The following is a 20,480-nucleotide window of genomic DNA, read 5'->3' as shown; positions in this document are numbered from 1 at the left end:
CGCACAGTTCTTCACTTTTCTGTGACACGGAAACCAAGTATATTGCCGTTCGGAATTTGTTGATCAGTTCTCATAGCAACCACGCTATGACGCTGGGCACGTCATCACGTTACACATCAAATGACGCTTGAGGTTCACTTCTGTGTTCGGATTGCGGGAATGAGGAAACACTGCATGATTGGTGAGTAGATTTAATATTTCTTATATATTTCTTGTTAATTAGTTTACAAATTGATCTTGAGGAAGACCTTCAGAGGTCGAAACATTGATCATATTTATGTAAAAAAAAATTACATTAAATACTAGTGATATCGTTCATAAAGACCGCAGAGTGCATCTCCTTTTTTCCATACAATATATATATGTTTAAGGCCATAAGGCCTGTATTTGTGGGAGGAGTTAGCGTTCCTATATAAACGCTACTCCCCCTTTCCTACCTTGCCGTACGCGCGCTGTTCACCTAGTCTCAGTGACAGCCGAACTTCCAGTTCTCGTTCACCACTCTTCCGGCTGCTCACTCAGGGAACTGTTCGCCTCCCCTCCCTCGACAGCTGCACTTCCGTTTCCGGCCTCCTTTTCATTTTGGCCCGCCAGCGTTCGTGCAATAGCATCCTCTGCTCAAACTAACCAACCAATCGGCGAGAATAGCCGCATTCGGGCTATTCCCGCCGTTCGGACACTTTTTTTCACTAAATGTTTTCAATATTATGTGAACAAAAGATAACATAAAGCAAACTTCAACATACCTGATATCTCTGTCCCATACTATGTAACAGTAACTGACTATGGCATTATTGTATGTGTTTCACTTACACACGAACCTTAGGATTGCCCCAGCCAGTAATTCTACTGAATAACAAGCATAACAAGTTGCACTGTGAATTCATATCAACATGTACCTATATGCCTTCCCATCTTTGTGTAGTCTACATATGTTGATAAACACAAACTGGAGCAGTGAATATTAGCTGTGGTGCTTGCTACTTTTTTTGTTTTGTTTGCCTTGTTTAGCTGTTAACATAACACTGTGATACTTTGTTTAGACAGTTTTAACTGTGCATAGTGGCCACTATCTAGCTGCAATATATGTTTTATGTTCATTAAGGTATCACAAGCCGATACTATCACAACTACTAACAGTTTACAGAGGTTATTCTACACACTGGTCTTGTTAAAGGGACACTATAGTCACCTGAACAACTTTAGCTTAATGATGCAGTTTTGGTGTATAGATAGAGATGTCCCGAATAGTTCGCTGGCGAATAGTTCCTAGCGAACATAGCTTGTTCGCGTTCGCCGCGGCGGGCGAACATATGCGATGTTCGGTCCACCCCCTATTCGTCATCATTGAGTAAACTTTGACCCTGTACCTCACAGTCAGCAGACACATTCCAGCCAATCAGCAGCAGACCCTCCCACCTCCTTGACAGCATCAATTTTAGATTCATTCGGAAGATGCATTCTTAGTGAGAGGAGGGACAGTGTAGCTGCTGCTGATTTTAATAGGGAAATCAATAGCTAGGCTAGTGTATTCAGTGTCCACTACAGTCCTGAAGGACTCATCTGATCTCTACTGTAAGAACAGCACCCCAAAAAGCCCTTTTTAGGGCTAGAACATCAAGCTGCTCTTTTCTTTTTTTTCCTGTGTAATCTAATTGCAGTTGCCTGCCTGCCAGCGTGTGTGTCAGGCTCACAGCGTATACTGTGCCCACTTGCCCAGTGCCACCACTCATATCTGGTGTCACAATAGCTTGCATTTAAAAAAAAAACAAAAAAACTTGTTTGACTGTAATATAATTGCAGTCAGTTTCCTTCACAAGTGTGCGTTTCAGGGCCTGCCAGGGCACAGTGTCACACCAGTGCAACTCATATCTGGTGTAACAGTAGTGTACATTAAAAAAAAAATAGAAATTTGACTGTGAAATAATAGCAGTCAGTTTCCTTCACACGTGTGCGTTTTCAGGGCCTGCCAGGCACAGTGTCACACCAGTGCAACAGTAGTGAACTTAAAAAAAAAAAAAAAAAAGAAAATTTTGACTATAATAGATTGAATAGCAGTTAGTTGTCTGCAAGCGTGTGTGTCAGGCCTACAGCGTCTACTCTGCCAGTGCACAGTGCCACTCATATCTGTTGTCACAGTAGCTTGCACGCATAGTACCACTAATCGAAAAAAAAAAATGACCGGCAGAGGCAGGCCACCCCGCAGGGTCCGTCGTGGTCGTGGGGCTGTGATTCCCTTTGGCCCTAGAATAATGCCAAGTGTTCAGAGGCCACGTACCCTGAACTCGAAATGTTCTGAGGACATAGTTGACTGGCTTACACAGGACACCCAATCTTCTACAGCTTCCGCTCGGAACCTTGACGCACCATCCTCCTCCAGCTTAGCTTCGGGCACCTCTCAAGTTACCACTCGCCCGCCTGCCGCCACCACCAACACTAGCACCACAGCCGCTTCACTTGATCTGTCAGAGGAGTTATTTACACATCAGTTGGAAGAAATGAGTGATGCGCAACCGTTATTGCCAGAGGATGTAGATAACAGGGATATGTCTCAGGCAGGCAGCATTACACACATGGACGTACGGTGTGATGATGATGTACCCGCTGCTACTTCCTTTGCTGAGTTGTCAGATACAAGTGAAGTGGTTGATGATGACGATGCGTCCGTGGATGTCACGTGGTTGCCCGCTAGAAGAGAAGAAGAACAGGGGGGAAAGTTCAGATGGGGAGACAGAGAGGAGGAGGAGACTAGTTGGAAGCAGGGGGAGGTCGTCGCAAGGAGCTAGTGGCACAGTCAGCATTCATCGGCACCCGGGGTCAGCCAGACAGCACGCCAATCAACGCATGCTGTTGCCACCACCAGAATGCCATCATTGCAGAGCTCAGCAGTGTGGCATTTTTTTGTGTGTGTCTGCCTCTGACAACAGCGATGCCATTTGCAACCTGTGCCAAAAGAAACTGAGTCACGGGAAGTCCAACACCCACCTAGGTACAACTGCTTTGCGAAGGCACGTGATCGCACACAATACAAACGCCTCTGGGATCAACACATGAGTACAAGCAGCACACAAACTCAAAGCTGCCATCCTCCTTCTGGTCCAGCATCTTCAGCCACATCAAACACTGCTGTCCTCCTTGCCCCCTCTCAACCATCCGCCACTCCGTCTCTCGCCTTGAGCAGTTCCCGCTCATCTGCCCACAGTCAGGTGTCTGTTAAGGACATGTTTGAGCGTAAGAAGCCAATGTCACAAAGTCACCCCCTTGCCCGGCATCTGACAGCTGGCTTGTTTGAACTCTTAGCCCGCCAGCTTTTATCATATAAGCTGGTGGAGTCTCAAGCGTTCCAAAAATTTGTAGCTATTGGGACACCGCAGTGGAAGGTACCCGGACAAAAATTCTTTTCACAAAAGGCAATCCCCAACCTGTACTCGATTGTGCAAAAGGAAGTAATGGCATGTCTGGCACACAGTGTTGGGGCAAGGGTCCATCTGACCACTGATACCTGGTCTGCAAAGCATGGTCAGGGCAGGTATATCACCTACACTGCGCATCGGGTAAACCTGCTGACGGCTGCCAAGCATGGAATGCGTGGCTCTGCAGAGGAGTTGGTGACACCGACACAACTTGCAGGCAGGCCTGCTGCCTACTCCTCCTACTCCATCCTCTTCCATAACCTCCTCGGCTGAGTCCTCTTCTGCTGCTGCATCTTGCTCCACATCAACGGCAGCTCCCCAGGTACTATTCCACATCCCGGATACGGCAGTGTCATGCCGTCTTGGGGTTGACTTGCCTGAAAGCAGAGAGTCACACCGGACCAGCACTCCTGTCCGCCCTGAACGCACAAGTGGATCAGTGGCTGACTGCGCATCAACTGGAGATCGGCAAAGTGGTTTGTGACAACGGAAGAAATTTGTTGGCGGCATTGAATTTGGGCAAGTTGACACATGTGCCGTGCATGGCACATGTGTGTAATCTGATCGTACAAGGCTTTGTGCATAAGTACCCAGGCTTACAGGACATCCTGAAGCAGGCCAGGAAGGTGTGTGGCCATTTCAGGCGTTCCTACACGGCCATGGCACACTTTTCAGATATCCAGCGGCGAAACAACATGCCAGTGAGGCGCTTGATTTGCAACAGCCCGACACGTTGGAATTCAACACTCCTAATGTTCGACCGCCTGCTCCAACAAGAAAAAGCTGTTAACGACTATTTGTATGACCGGGGTGCTAGGACAGCCTTTGCGGAGCTGGGAATTTTTTTTTTGCTCATGCGCAATGCCTGTAGGCTCATGCGTCCTTTTGAGGAGGTGACAAACCTAGTCAGTCGCACCGAAGGCACCATCAGCGACATCATACCATTTGTTTTCTTCCTGGAGCGTGCCCTGCGAAGAGTGCTGGATCAGGCCGTAGAGGAGTGTGAAGAGGAAGAGTTGTGGTCACCACCAGAAACACCCTTATCAGTATCGCTTGCTGGACCTGCGGCAACGCTGGAAGAGGATTCAGAGGAGGAATGTGGCTTTGAGGAGGAGGTGGAAGACCAAACACAGCAGGCATCCCAGGTTGCTCGTTGTCACCTATCTGGTACCCGTGGTGTTGTACGTGGCTGGGGGGAAGAACATACCTTCAGTGAGATCACTGAGGAGGAGGAACGGGAAATGAGTAGCTCGGCATCCAACCTTGTGCAAATGGGGTCTTTCATGCTGTCGTGCCTGTTGAGGGACCCTCGTATAAAAAGGATGAAGGAGAACGACCTGTTCTGTGTGTCCACGCTACTAGACCCCCGGTATAAGCAGAAAGTGCCTGAAATGTTACCGAATTACTGCAAGTCGGAAAGGATGCAGCAGTTCCAAAATCAATTGAAAAGTATGCTTTACACAGCGTATAAGGGTGATGTCACAGCACAACGGGAATCTAACAGGGGAAGAGGTGAAAGTAATCCTCCTCCTCCCACGACCACGCCGGCAAGGACAGGCCGCTTTACAGACGTATTGTTGATGGAGGACATGCAGAGCTTTTTAAGTCCTACGCATCGCCACAGCCCTTTGGGATCCACCCTCAGAGAGCGACTCGACCGACAGGTAGCAGACTACCTCGCCTTAACTGCAGATATCGACACTCTGAGGAGCGATGAACCCCTTCACTACTGGGTGTGCAGGCTTGACCTGTGGCCTGAGCTATCCCAATTTGCAATAGAATTTCTGGCCTGCCCCGCTTCAAGTGTCCTGCCAGAAAGGACCTTCAGTGCAGCAGGAGGTATTGTCACTGAGAAGAGAAGTCGCCTAGGTCAAAAAAGTCTAGATTACCTCACCTTTATTAAGATGAATGAGGGATGGATCCCGAAGGGACTGACACTGGGCGATACATTCGATTAAAAAAGGCCTGATAGGGGACGTAATAGGGATTAAACTGATAAGAATAGTACTACTTAACACACCACTGCTATCTGGTGGCACATTAGATTGCACGCGCAGTGCCCCAAATTTGAAGTAGGAGGACCGGCAAAGCATCTTTTTCCATCTCCCGGTTCCTAAAATCTATGCCATATACACGTCCCCAGATAGGGGACGTAACAGGGATTAAACTGATAGGAATAGTACTACTTAACACACCTTATAATAACGCAGAGAGAGGCAATGCAGAGAGAGGAGTCTGAAGAAGAGGAGTCAGAGGAGGAAGGTGGCTTTGAGGAGGTGGAAGACCAAACACAGCAGGCGTCCCAGGGAGCTTGTTGTCACCTTTCGGGGACCCTTGGTGTTGTACGTGGCTGGGTGGAGGAAGAGACCTTCAATGACATCAGTGAGGACAAGGAACGGGACATGGCTAGCTTGGTATCCAACCTTGTGCAAATGGGGAGTTTGCGGTTGTGCAAATGGACTGTTTGCGGTTGTTTGCAGTGTGTTAAACGGGGAGTTTGGTCTGTCACTGTGAAGCGGGCGTAACCCTTACACTACCTGATCGATACAACATCATACCTGATGTTTTAAAGCACGTTATTCCAAACAATTTAGGAATGTTAGGTGATTTATGCCCTTTATGGATTAAAACCAGACTCTTCATCAACTATGTAATTTTCCATGGGAGTTTTGCCATGGATCCCCCTCTGGCATGCCACAGTCCAGGTGTTAGTCCCCTTGAAACAACTTTTTCATCACTATTGTGGCCAGAAAGAGTCCCTATGGGTTTTAAAATTTGCCTGCCTATTGAAGACTATGGCAGTTCGCCCGGTTCGCCCGTTCGCGAACATTTGCGGAAATTCGCGTTCGCCGTTCACGAACGGAAAATTTTATGTTCGCAACATCTCTATGTATAGAGCATGCCCCTGCAGCCTCACTGTTCAATCCTCTGCCATTTAGAGTTAAATCCCTTTGTTTATGAACCCTAGTCACACTCCCTGCATATGACTTGCACAGCCTTCCATAAACACTTCCTGTAGAGAGAGCCCTATTTAGGCTTTTATTGCAAGTTCTGTTTAATTAAGATTGTATTATCCCCTGCTATGTTAATAGCTTGCTAGACCCTGCAAGAGCCTCCTGTATGTGATTAAAGTTCAATTTAGAGATTGAGATACAATTATCTAAGGTAAATTACATCTGTTTGAAAGTGAAACCAGTTTGTTTTTTCATGCAGGCTTTGTCAATCATAGCCAGGGGAGGTGTGGCTAGGGCTGCATAAACAAACGTTTAACAGAAAAGAGATTTAACTCCTAAATGACAGTGAATTGAGCAGTGAAATTGCAGGGGAATGATCTATACACTAAAACTGCTTTATTTAGCTAAAGTAATTTAGGTGACTATAGTGTTCCTTTAAATTCAGGACATACAAACAGTTGTTTTACTTGTACAATACACTGGCTTTCTGTTCATTTGTTTAAACCGGTTAATTTGTTTAATTCCTGCCGAACGAGGTCTCAGGTCTAAATTTTATCTATATATTAAGGGTTTCTTAACATATAGGGGGCCTAATTTCTTGCCTTGCCTCGTCAGGCCACGGCTCCACACTTCCACTCGTCATGCGGTACCAACATCTAACTATATCGCTATAACCATCCTAGACTCCCTTAACTCCTTTTATGTCTTCACCATTGTCATCCATTAAATGCTACCACATTTTAGCACAATATCTTCAAGGATAACCTTATAGGGGAATTTAGTTACTATCCTTAGTCTCTTCAGCACACTCAGGACCTATGATTATAATTCTAAAGGCAATATCACGGAATTCACTAAATAGATGTATACCTACTATCTTCTACTAGTACAACCAACTGTGTTGCCCTTCTACATGTCAGTGAAATCTGATACTGTGTAGAATCCACTTATATTTTAGGGTTGTCCTTTCCTTTTTTAAACTGCACCTTGATTTCAGGTCCAAGAACGCATTCGATCACCAGTCAATTACTGGCTCGTTTTGTCTACAGGTTTCAATCAGGTTCAAATACTTTTCGTTTACTTACTGCCTCATCAAGGCCACGAATTCACACGTTGGGGTATTGGGGAACGGGGGCTTGATTTCCCGCCTTGCCTCGTCAGGCCACGGCTCTACTCGATAACTCCCTATACATTTACTCAAACTCGCTATCTATGGACAGTCGTCCTGTTTCATACAAGCCTCACTCTTATCACCCTCCTCTCCCCCTCTGATACTATCACGCTTTTCTTGGCACAACGCCTTCCTGAAAATCTCCCTTCAGGGTTATATAGATGCTAAAGAGAGACTCCAATAAGTGTTGAAAAAATCCAGACTTGTAGAGTATATACTGGAAAATATATAAGATAAATGGATAGTAGAGATAAGTGAAATAATATAAATGGAGGATAGTAATGAGTCTCTGTGGTGCAATCAAGCCTGAACTGGCTAACCTCTTAAAAAATCCTAGTCTAATACATGCTAGATTCTACAGTGCATAGGTGGCTACCGACTACAGACTTTATTAATCAATATATGGTCAAGTCTGGTAGCTTTTAAATAGCATGTATATGTAGGGTTATAGCATTATTAGAACAAGTGACTAGGAGACAGGTCACTATACATAGCCTATAAAGTACTACGTTTCTATATACTGAGCTTGTAAAACCCTGGGTCTGGTTCTGTACGACCCGGGGGTACTTCACTCTGTACACGGTATGTAAGAAAGTGTAGCTACCTTGGTAATGTACAGTAAAAGCACTTTGTAGGGATGAGTGTGTCCCCTTCACTCGCAGTGCTACTGCTGTACCTTTAGAATAAAATTAGGATGCAGGTAGCTGAAATGTTAGATAACATTCTGAACAGAGAAAGAATTAGTACAACTAAGTATGAAGTGACCTGATAAGAGGTGAATAAGGGTTAAGAATTATGGTGAGTCTATGTGCAGAACCATACTTAGAATGTTGGTTGCCTGCACATAGTGATAGATAGCCCAAGTGAGAAAGATAAGGGGGAGAGAGAACGAGCCCGACGCGCGTTTCGGTGCTTCCTGTGATGCACCTTCTTCAGGAGCTAACAGGAGACTGATTCTTAGTCTCCTTTTAAATGTGTTCAGGTAACGCTTAGTATAGTTATATAGATGCTATCCTGAGTTTCTTCAGTACCCTCAGGGTCTATGGTTACTATGCTATTACCCACATCTCCAACAACTAAGTCGTCTGTCTATTCTTATTCACCCTTTGTTTTTTTTATATATCAGTTTACACACAATAGTTATTTACTGTCCGGCTTCCGTACTTTCTACATACTTGGATAGTTTGGTGAATATCAATCCCTTAAAGGACTGGCACCTGGCAAGTAACATATTACTTGAATATGTTTGGATGTGAAGCTTGAGTGCAAGGATTTATTCATTGTGTATGTGTGTGTATATGTGTGTGTGTGTGTGTGTGTATGTATATATATATATATATATATATATATATATATATATAAATATAAATTTATTTTTTATTTTATTTTTTGCCTTAAAAGTGGAAGAATCATCAAAACATTAAAGTTTGCACTTTGCAGAGCTTTGGGGAACGAAACTGCCCTTGCTTTGTATTACAAGAACAAGGAAGTAGTTTCTCTATTAGCAAAAAAAATTGTTTTGCTAAAATAAACAATAATAGAGAAATGATTGTAGGGCAAATGTGAGATTTTTTTATTGTAAGATTTTTTTTTTTGCACTTTTTTTTGTTCTCTCATTTTGTTATTGAAGACTGTTGTGCCGATTTTCACCTTGAATTTCCTTGAATGGCAGATCATTATTTCAAGACCAAGAATAGCAAATATCTCTATACTGCAATATTGGTTGTATCCATCAGTGACAAACACATTAGAACTTTATACAGTGTTCTGAATGATTTGTTCCATGTCCTCAAAGAAGCAATATGGGTTATTAAAATAGTAATTGTTTAAAAAAAAATCATTGAAGGTCATAGGTGTGTATCCAGGTCCAGGTCCAGGTCATAGGTGTGTACACCTCTGGCAATAAAAGGGTTTAATAAATATACTATGTTGCATACACTTACCTTTCCATATTGTTTTTCCTGCATTTCCGTGCATCTAGTCCATTGCACGATAGGCAGTGGCGTACATACCGGGGTCGCAGGGGTCACAGCTGCGACCGGGCCCGGACCACCAGGGGGCCCGGCCGCCCTGCGACCCAGGTATGTATGTCACTGGGCCAGCCTCTTCTCCTGGGGGGCCCAGGAGCCGGCCACCTCAGGGCCCCCCGAGGCTGGCCCTGCTGTCACCCGGCTGGCCGGTCCTGCGGGCGCGTGAGGGAGCACTGTGTCCTGAGTGCTTCCTCTTCAGCGCCCTCGCGCACCGCACTGATACCGGAGCCGGAAGATGACGTCATCTTCCGGCTCCGGCATCAGTGCGCGCGAGGGAGCTGAAGAGGAAGCACTCAGGACACAGTGCTCCCTCGCGCGCCCGCAGGGCCAGCCAGCCGGGTGACAGCAGGGCCAGCAACACCACTGGAACCCAGGGAATCCCCTCAGCTCTCCCACAGGTAAGGAGGCTGGGGGGGGATTAAAAAAAAAATGTGTTTGTGTGTGTGTGTGTGTGTGTGTGTGTGTGTCAGTAAATGTGTGCGTCTGTTCATGAGAGTGTGTGTGTCTTAAGCACTTACCTTTCTCCAGCGCCGGACTCCCTTGGCGCTGGGAATCTCTCCGCCCCGATCCGTCTCTCAGCTCTGAATGCGCCTTCGTGGCAAGAGCCACACGCGCATTTAAACCGCCCATAGGAAAGCATTACTCAATGCTTTCCTGTGGACGTTCAGAGTCTTCTCACTGTGCTTTTCAAAGTGAGAATCGCAGAAAATCCTCTAGCGGCTGTCAATGAGACAGCCACTAGAGGCTGGATTAACCCTCAGTGAAACATAGCAGTTTCTCTGAAACTGCTATGTTTTCAGCTGCAGGGTTAAAACTAGAGACCTGGCACCCAGACCACTTCATTGAGCTGATGTGATCTGGGTGTCTGTAGTGGTCCTTTAAGTGTATGTGTTTATGCATGCACTGGCGTACATACCGCAGTCGCACAGGTCGCAGCCCTGCGACCCGGTGCCCGCCGCCAGCCATGTGTTGCGGCCCCAGCCCGCGCAGAGTAAGCGCGCGCGGGGGGGCCCACAGATCAATTTTCGCACTGGGGCCCCATGGGTTGTGTGTACGCCACTGACGATAGGACTTACTTTATTGTAGAGTGCTGGAGATACCACCAGAGCCATGGTTTATCTGTGGTATTTTCAATTAGGGACATGAAAACAAAAAAATCTACTAGTTATCACTGATGCAAGAGACGTGTGCCCTGAAATATGGTATTTGCTATCACAGTAGACCATTTTGAAAAGTAAAAAAATCTGCATCCGAACAGCAGCAACAAAAAACAACTAGTACTGGTACACAGGAACAGAAACACACTGCTGTAAAACCAAATTGGGCACTTGTGTTTGTGTCAAGAATAGTCTCTATATGATAAACTGATATGGAAAAGATTTTTGGAGTACAGCTCCATCCCAAAAATTAAGATCATAAGATGGTATTTATGGAATTACACCAACAGGGTTATTTACTAAAGTAAGAATTCAAAGCGAATTTCAAATTTAAGGTCAGAGTAGCCAAACTGAAACATAACAGACTTTTTCTGAGATCTATTTTCCAGTTTGGCTAATTTGACCTTAATTTTAAAATTTGCTTTGAGTTCTCAATTTCATAATCAACCCTGTAAGTGTAAAAGAAACTGATAGAAATATTGTAATACAATGAAGCATTATTGTTAAAGGGACACTATAGTCACCTGAACAACTTTAGCTTAATGAAGCAGTTTTGGTGTATAGAACATGCCCCTGCAGCCTCACTGCTCAATCCTCTGCCATTTAGGAGTTAAATCCCTTTGTTTATGAACCCTAGTCACACCTTCCTGCATGTGACTTGCACAGCCTTCCATAAACACTTCATGTAAAGAGAGCCCTATTCAGGCTTTTATTGCAAGTTCTGTTTAATTAAAGGGAAACTCCAGTGCCAGATCCGTTTTTCTGGCAATGGAGGGTCCCTCTCCCTCCCACCCACCAATCCCTGGTTACTGAAGGGGTGAAAACCCCTTCAGTCACTTACCTGGGACAGCGGCGATGTCCCTCGCCACTGTCTCCGCCTCCGCGACGCTCCTCCTAGTGATTACGTCGGCCGGTGGGCGAGACTAATCTCGCTCACCGGCCGAGGATGACCTAATGCGCATGCGCGGAAATGCCGCGCATGCGCATTACGTCTCCCCATAGGAAAGCATTGAAAAATCATTTCAATGCTTTCCAATGGGGTTTTGAGCGACGCTGGAGGTCCTCACACAGCGTGAGGACATCCAGCGACGCTCTAGCACAGGAAACCTGTGCTAGAACCCAGGAAGTGACCTCTAGTGGCTGTCTAATAGACAGCCACTAGAGGTGGAGTTAACCCTGCAATTTAAATATTGCAGTTTATGAAAAACTGCAATATTTACAGTTGCAGGGTTAAGGGTAGTGGGAGTTGGCACCCAGACCACTCCAATGAGCAGAAGTGGTCTGGGTGCCTGGAGTGTCCCTTTAAGATTTTCTTATCCCCTGCTATGTTAATAGCTTGCTAGACCCTGCAAGAGCCTCCTGTATGTGATTAAAGTTCAATTTAGAGATTGAGATACAATTATTTAAGGTAAATTACATCTGTTTGAAAGTGAAACCAGTTTGTTTTTTCATGCAGGCTCTGTCAATCATAGCCAGGGGAGGTGTGGCTAGGGCTGCATAAACAAACGTTTAACAGAAAAGAGATTTAACTCCTAAATGACAGTGAATTGAGCAGTGAAATTGCAGGGGAATGATCTATACACTAAAACTGCTTTATTTAGCTAAAGTAATTTAGGTGACTATAGTGTTCCTTTAACACGAATTTGAAACTGCTCTAAAAGATGGCAAGCCCACTTTAGGTATCTAACTCAAAAGCTACAAAGTTACATGTAGAGAAAAAAGGCCATTCAAGTGCAGTTTCTCATTTCCTATCAATCTTTTTGTAGTGTTTAAAGGATCACTATAGGGTCAGGAACACAAACATGTATTCCTGGCCCTATAGTGTTAAAACCACCATCTAGCCCCCTGGGCCCCTCATACCTCCATAAATATAGCAACATCTTACTGTATTCAAGCCAGAAGCTGTAACTCTGCATGCTGTTTGCCTCAAAAAAAAAAAGCAGTCTGCTGACATTAGAAGTGGTAGCCTGATCCAATCACAGTGCTTCCCCATAGGATTGGCTGAGACTGACAAGGAGGCAGATCAGGGGCAGAGCCAGCATGATTCAAACACAGCCCTGGCGTATCAGCATCTCCTCTTAGAGATGAATTGAATTAATGAATCTCTATGAGGAAAGTTCAGTGTCTGCATGCAGAGGGAGGAGACACTGAATGTTTGGATGCATTTTAGGCAGCCATGACCCAGGAAGGATCTCCAACAGCCATCTGAGGAGTGGCCAGTGAAGTTATCACTAGGCTGTAATGTAAACACTGCATTTTAGGAGTAGGAGGGGGGGTGGAGCGATGACTTAACACGTGGTTAAGCTCGCAGCGCTAAGAGCGGAGGCAGCGAAGAGCATGAAAGAGGTGGTTTGTCAGGCAAGGGAGTCGGCGTGAACAGGACAAGAGCGTTGTGCTGCCTGTGGGGAGACATCAATGAGGTATGACAAATACTGATTAGTTTTGAAACCCGAGCTCTGCAAGTGTAAAGCAGGAACTGAAGATTCCCCTGGATAAACCTGGAAAATCTCAGATAAGACTTTTTTGGGGGCTTTATTTACTGGTTTATTTGGTTACTCATTTATTTAATGATTTTTTGCTGTGCTCACGGTCCGAGTGTGCGGTAAATCTGTATGATATTAATAAGATACTGACTACCCAGATTATCTGAATCTTAGTAATGGTATAGCTAAACTCAATAGGAGAGGGTAGGGAAATGAGAAGGGAAGGTAAAAAAAAGAGAAACTGGAGTGATATTCCCCAGATCCTGGCTAAGTCTCGAGACTGTGACTCGATTTTGGTTACTGCTGGTGGTTATCATCCATATTGGGCTGTTTGCTGAAGGGAGATAGGACACAGCAGAAAAGATTGGTTTTAAAATAAACTATACAGAGTGAACTTGTAGCCCAACTGGGCTTTGACTAATTTGCATTAGTTGCCTGACCCTTTGCTAACCACATTTTTTGGAAAATCAAATTAACAGTTAATAAAAGAGGGAGGGAGAACAGGGAGGGAAGAAACAAATAAGGGAAGCTAGTTGAAATTAAGCCAAAGTCTGTACTTAATTAAATGACATTAAGGCTTATAATTAACTAAGCGCAAGTGGAGAAGGGATTGATCTCCTAGGAATACATCACATGTATTTAACAGGGGGAAAGGAGGGAGGAAGAAGGGAGAAAAAGGGGGAAAAGGGAAAAAAAGGAAGGGAGAGAGACAGGAGTAACTCCAAATGACTAACATAATTACTCACTATAATTAAGGTATAAAACCCAGGTGCAGGACTTTCTCCGAAATGTTATCAAACATCTAAGAAGCAGAGAGAGAGAGGGAAAGAGGAGAGAAAGTAAGGGGAAAATGATTAAGCTGAGCATTTGGTTGCACCATAAATACCCTTGGGCTTAACCCCTTAAGGACCAAACTTCTGTAATAAAAGGGAATCATGACATGTCACACATGTCATGTGTCCTTAAGGGGTTAAAGAAAGTGAGCAGAATATATTTGGAAAAGGGCAGATCGCATAAATGGCTACTAAAAAAAAAAAACAATGATCCAAAGAATGCAATGGAGAGATAAGAAACAAGAGAACAAACCAGAAAAACTTTTTTTTTCCCCCAAACAAACAAATTAAACTTAGAGGGAAACGAATCGGAAGAAAGCATCATAAATATGCAAGATGCAAACAAATCTTTCATCTAATATAGAAATAGACAGGACTGTAACAAAGGTTTATTTGGAAGATGCATTTGATTCTCTGCTTGAAAAATTTAAAATTGAAATTAACAACATGAGAAAAGAAATTAAAGATAAACACCAAATAAAGATGCAACTCCAAGAAAAATGTCAACAACAAGAGAAACTAATTAACCCCTTAAGACCGCAGCCAAATGTACAAGTTGTGAACCAAAAAAAATGTAAACAAACCACAGATTTTGACTATATGTCTGTTCAACAATAATTTACCTCTTTCATATTAAATGCACCCACACTTATTATATATCATTTTGTTCAGGGGAAACAGGGCTTTCATTTAACATCAAATATTTAGGTATGGAACATAACGTAATATGAATAAAATATAAAAAAATGAGAGAAAATATGATTTTTTTAAAATTTTCTTAGTTCTATGTGACATTCTAACTGTGAATGTCATAATACTGTTTGCTTTTACTGCAATAAAATACACATATTTGTATTCAGCGATGTCTCACGTGTAAAACAGTACCCCCTATGTACAGGTTTTATGGTGTTTTGGGAAGTTACAGGGTCAAATATAGCATGTTACACTTTTCAGTTTTTTCACATTGAAATTTGCCAGTTTGGTTACGTTGCCTTTGAGACTGTATGGTAGCCCAGGAATGAAAATTACCCCCATGATGGCATACCATTTGCAAAAGTAGACAACCCAAGGTATTGCAAATGGGGTATGTCCAGTCTTTTTTAGTAGCCACTTGGTCACAAACACTAGCCAAAGTTAACGTTAATATTTGTTTGTGTGTGAAAAATGCAAAAAACTAATTTGAAAGCCAATTTTGGCCAGTGTTTGTGACTAAGTGGCTACTAAAAAAGACTGAACATACCCCATTTGCAATATCTTGGGTTGTCTACTTTTGCAAATGGTATGCCATTATGGAGGTAATTCTTATTTCTGGGCTACTATACGGTCTCAAAGCCAATGTAACCAATCTGGCGAATTTCATTATGACAAAACTGAAACGCAAGCCTTATATTTGACTCTGTAACTTTTGAAAACACCATAAAACCTGTACATGAGGGGTACTGTTATACTCAGGAGACTTTGCTGAACACAAATATTTGTGTTTCAAAACAGTAAAAAGTATGACAGCAAAAATATCGTCAGTGTAAGTGCCGTTTGTGTGCGAAAAATGCAATAAATTTCACTTTCCCTGACGATATCATTGTTGTAATAAATTTTACGGTTTTGAAACACAAATATTTGTATTCAGCGATGTCTCCCGAGTAAAACAGTACCCCCCATGTACAGGTTTTATAGTGTCTTGGAAAGTTATAGGGTTAAATATAGTGCTAGCAAATTAAATTCCCTATACTTTCGGCCTGGGTTGTTAGGCAGGTCCTGCAAATTGTAATTAATAAAAGGACCTAATTATGTAAAATTATTACATAAATATATATGTAAAATTATTATATATACACGTGTGTGTATATATATATGTATATAATTTTTTTACTATTATTTTTTATTTATATATAGTTATACATATAGTGATGTATACGTATATACTTGGGTATATACATATATATATTATTTTGTTCTACGTGTATTTTATATATATTAATATCAAAATACAGTTAGAACGAAATTACACACATATATATTTAAAATTTTTTAATTTTTTTTTTTACGTATTTACATATTTTTTATTATAATATATATATATATATATATATATATATATATATAATTATAATTATGTATATATTTAATCAATATCCTTCTACGTGTATTTTGATATTAATATATATATATATATATATATAATTATATATATTATATATATATATATATATAAATATTAAAATACACTTAGTGTATGTGTAAATGTGTGCGTATATATATATATATATATATAATATATAGATCATATATATAATATATATATAAATGATGTAAGTGTATTTTATTTTTAACTTTAATTTTTATTGTTTTTTACTTTAAGGGGTTAATAGGGGAGGAGAGGGGCAGAGACAGTGTCAGCCAGTGATTTTACATCACTGGCTGACACACAGGATCAGTGATCACAGTGACAGGCTGTCACTGTGATCACCTCCTGCAGATCGCGGTAATTGGCCACAGGGGGAGTGCCTGGGTGGCCAGGCATGCCCCCCACCGCGATCTGCAGGGGGATCCTGATTGGAGTTACTATGGGTCAGCCAATAGGCTGACACATAGTAACTCTGATCGCAGTGACAGGCTGTCACTGCGATCAGATCGCAGGGAGAGGCTGTCTCTGCATTCAGATCGCAGAGACAGCCTCTCCCTGCGATCAGACTCTGCAGATCGCGGTCACTGACCGCAGGGGGACTGCCTGGGGGGCCAGGCATGTCCCCCGACCGCGATCTGCACAGTGAAAACGCGGCCGGCTCCATGTGTCAGCCGATTTTAAAATCGGCTGACACATGGTAAATACCGATCGCAGTGACAGCCTGTCACTGTGATCGGAAGCTGCAGACCGCGGTCCCCAGGCACAGGGGGGCTGCCTGGGGGGCCAGGCATGCCCCCCGACCGCGATCTGCAGCGGCCATGTGCCGCCGGCCACGTGGGGCTGAAGACCGCCCAGGACGTACCATGCCGTCCTGCGGCATTTAGAGCCGCCCAAATAAGGACGGCATGGTACGTCCTGCGGTCTTAAGGGGTTAAAAAGCCAGAAGAAAAAATTTCCAATATGGATAAAAAAAATTGCTGAGTTAGAAGAAAGAACAAGAAGGAATAACCTAAGACTACGCGATATTCCAGAAAAAAATTACACATGAGCAACTAGAAATCTATATCTTGGAACTTATAAAAGCTCTTGATATAGATGTTTCAGGGTATAACCATATCTCAGGACATTCAAACCCCCAGAAGTACACAGTTCAAAACAATGTGATGTTATTATATGCTGGGTTTCATCTAGACTCAAGGAACAGATCATGAAAGTGGCGAGAAATAGCCATACGATTCCAGCATACGCACAAATAAAGATCTACCCTGATCTTTCCTACCATACTAGATTAGAAAGAAGACAATATACTGATTTCACCAAAATACTTTGAAATAAGGATATAAAATATAAATGGGGTTTTCCCACAAAATAATTATATCCTATGAATACAGTACAGTAGCATTTGACTCACCAGAAAAAATAGACAAATGGCTTAAAGAAAAAAACCTGCAAAATGAAAATGAATAAGAGAAGATCCTAAAACGTATAAATTACTTGTATTCTCTCTTTCCTCTCTCCCCTCACTCCTCTTTAAGAAGAAAAAGTTATTATAAAAAATTAACGGTTTACGGACTCTTCCCAAAAGGCTTGAGACCCTCTTATTATGTAATGCTGATATAAAAGATCAAGAGGAAATCTACATGTGAAAATGCTTTGACCGGTAGATTTCTCTATAACAACTGACAACGTGATATAAAGAGAAATATGGGAATATAGGGATTAATTTTTTTCCCCTCATAATCTTAACTTGATGGCTTATAATGAAAAGTAATCCACACACTTAATTTGAATCACTAATGATACAAAATAATATTGTAAAGCACAATAGGCAAAGAATAGTATCACACTAAGATACATAGAAATTATAAAGAAGGCATAGTTATTAGAAAGGTTTCATTATTAGTCAGAAGAATACACGATAATATAAGAATATAGGATAAGATATCACCCAATACGCTCGAAATAGCGAGAATTATTGTAAATACTATATAATATATTACAAAACACAGATTATTCACACAGACCAACAGCAGAGACCCCCACGACAGTAAACACACAAAATATACACCCTTTATTTATGAGGACAAAACAGAATATATTAGATAGATGAGAAGGGGACAAAGAGAAAGGGAGAAAGAGAGAGAGACGACAGAGAGGGAGGCGAGAGCAGAGGGAAGGGATAATTTAACCAGATAAGAAATACCTAATTTAATAAAGATTAGATAATGAAGGTCACACACTGGTCTTTCATAAACAGGAAAAACAGAGATGATGGGGAGAAAAGAGAAGGGAAGAAGAATACTAGGTAGATATAGAGGAAGAGAGATGAGGATCAGATATAGGGATTTATAAAGGTAGGATGAAAGAATAATTTGCTCACCAAGCAGTCCTCCGTTCGTGTTGCCATATGCTAATGGCAATTATTAAGGTGCCCCTGGCCTTGGGTAAGGTGACCACAGGGACTGAAAGTACCCCTATATAGATGGGGTTTTTTATGTTATATGTGTGTATGTTTGCTCGACCTGCATTGGAATTTTGCGTTATGGGCTCGGGGTGGGGGGTTCTGATGGTTTGAAGAGCGAAACAGTCAGAAAATATGGTTAGATTTGCAAAGATAAATACCCAGGAACTTAATTCCCCATTTAAGAGATCAATTTTAACAGAATATCTGAAGAAACAGAAAATAGATGTGTGTGTGTGGTGTCCAGTAGACGCATTGGAGGAAAAAAGATAACGTAAATTTAAGATCTAAATTTTACACAACGGTAAATTTTACACAATTTTACTCAGCGTCTCTTGAACACAATAAAAACCGAGGGGTTGCTATATTGATATCTAGAAAATTAAATTTCAGAAGTATATATACAGAACAAGATATTGAGGGAAGATTTGCCACAATAGTTTGTGAGTTAGATAACATTATATATACACACAATAGTTAAGCTGTATGCGCCAAACCAATCTTCACTACCATTTACCATCTAAAAATAATGAAATTGGTCAAACAAGGTCTCCCGGTGATTCTAGGGGAATTTAATTTAGTATACGACCCACTTATAGATTAAAAAGCAATTACGGGACAGATAACAGACAACGTTTTTAAACGCTCAGAAAAATGTAGACAAATAATTCAAGATTACTCATTATTGGATATCTGGCGGATTTTCCACCCAATAGATGCAGATTTTACTTATTTTTCAAAATCTCATTATGCATACTCTCGTATTGATTTGGTATTAGGAGATATTAAGTTAGCACAACAGACAAAAACTATTAAAATAAATGAGATCACAAGGTCAGACCACAACGCCGTTATTCTAGATCTCAAAGAAACCTTTGAAATCCCGAAACCAGAATGGAGGTTAAATAACAATATCCTGTTAAATAAAAAGAATATAGAATTTATAAAGAAGCAGACAGAGTACTATTTTAAAGAAAATCAATCTGATCAAATTTCCCCTTCGGGAATCTGGTGTTCATATAAAGCGGTGATTAGGGGTGTATTAATCAAATTAGTCTGAGAATAGAGATTATAGTGAAAGAAAGTTAACTGATTTACAAATTCAACTATATAGTCTCTCAAAAGATAACAAAATGGCCCCCAACGAACAGACGATGAATAGAATTTCTAGTTTACAAGACAAGATCAATGTATTATTTTTAATGAAGGTTAGTAAAACACTTGAAAGATTAAAAGCAACCTTCTACGACCGAATAGAGCAGACAGATTGTTAACCAACAGACTCAAGAAAGAAATTAAGCAAAAAAAAAAATCTCCAAAATTATATATAACGGTGCGACTTGTTTATCTCCAGAAAGAATAGGAAAGGCGTTTAACCCCTTAAGGACACATGACATGTGTGACATGTCATGATTCCCTTTTATTCCAGAAGTTTGGTCCTTAAGGGGTTAATGATTACTATCATTCATTATATAACCTACCCTATAACCAATCTGATCCAAAAGATTATTTTAAAGATAGAATAATTCCAAAAATATCAGAAACTCAATTGAAAGAATTGAATTCCCCAATTTCCCTATATGAAATAAACAAACGGATAGAGACCCTGGAGCCTAATAAAGCACCAGGGCCAGATCGATTTACGGGAAGCTTCTATAGACTAGTTAAAAGGGAATTATCACCATATCAAGAGACTACTTTCAATGAATTTGTATTTAAAACTAAAATACCACAGGAAATGCTTACATAGTCCCAATATTAAAACCGGATAAGAACTCAGAAAGTAGAAAGCTATTGACCGATCTCTTTTAAATGTAGATATCAAGGTGTATGCGGGAATACTGTCTGATAGA

The sequence above is a fragment of the Pelobates fuscus genome, chromosome 8 (genome assembly GCF_036172605.1).
Source record: "Pelobates fuscus isolate aPelFus1 chromosome 8, aPelFus1.pri, whole genome shotgun sequence".
Taxonomy (NCBI): domain Eukaryota; kingdom Metazoa; phylum Chordata; class Amphibia; order Anura; family Pelobatidae; genus Pelobates; species Pelobates fuscus.
This window is presented reverse-complemented; position numbering follows the sequence as displayed.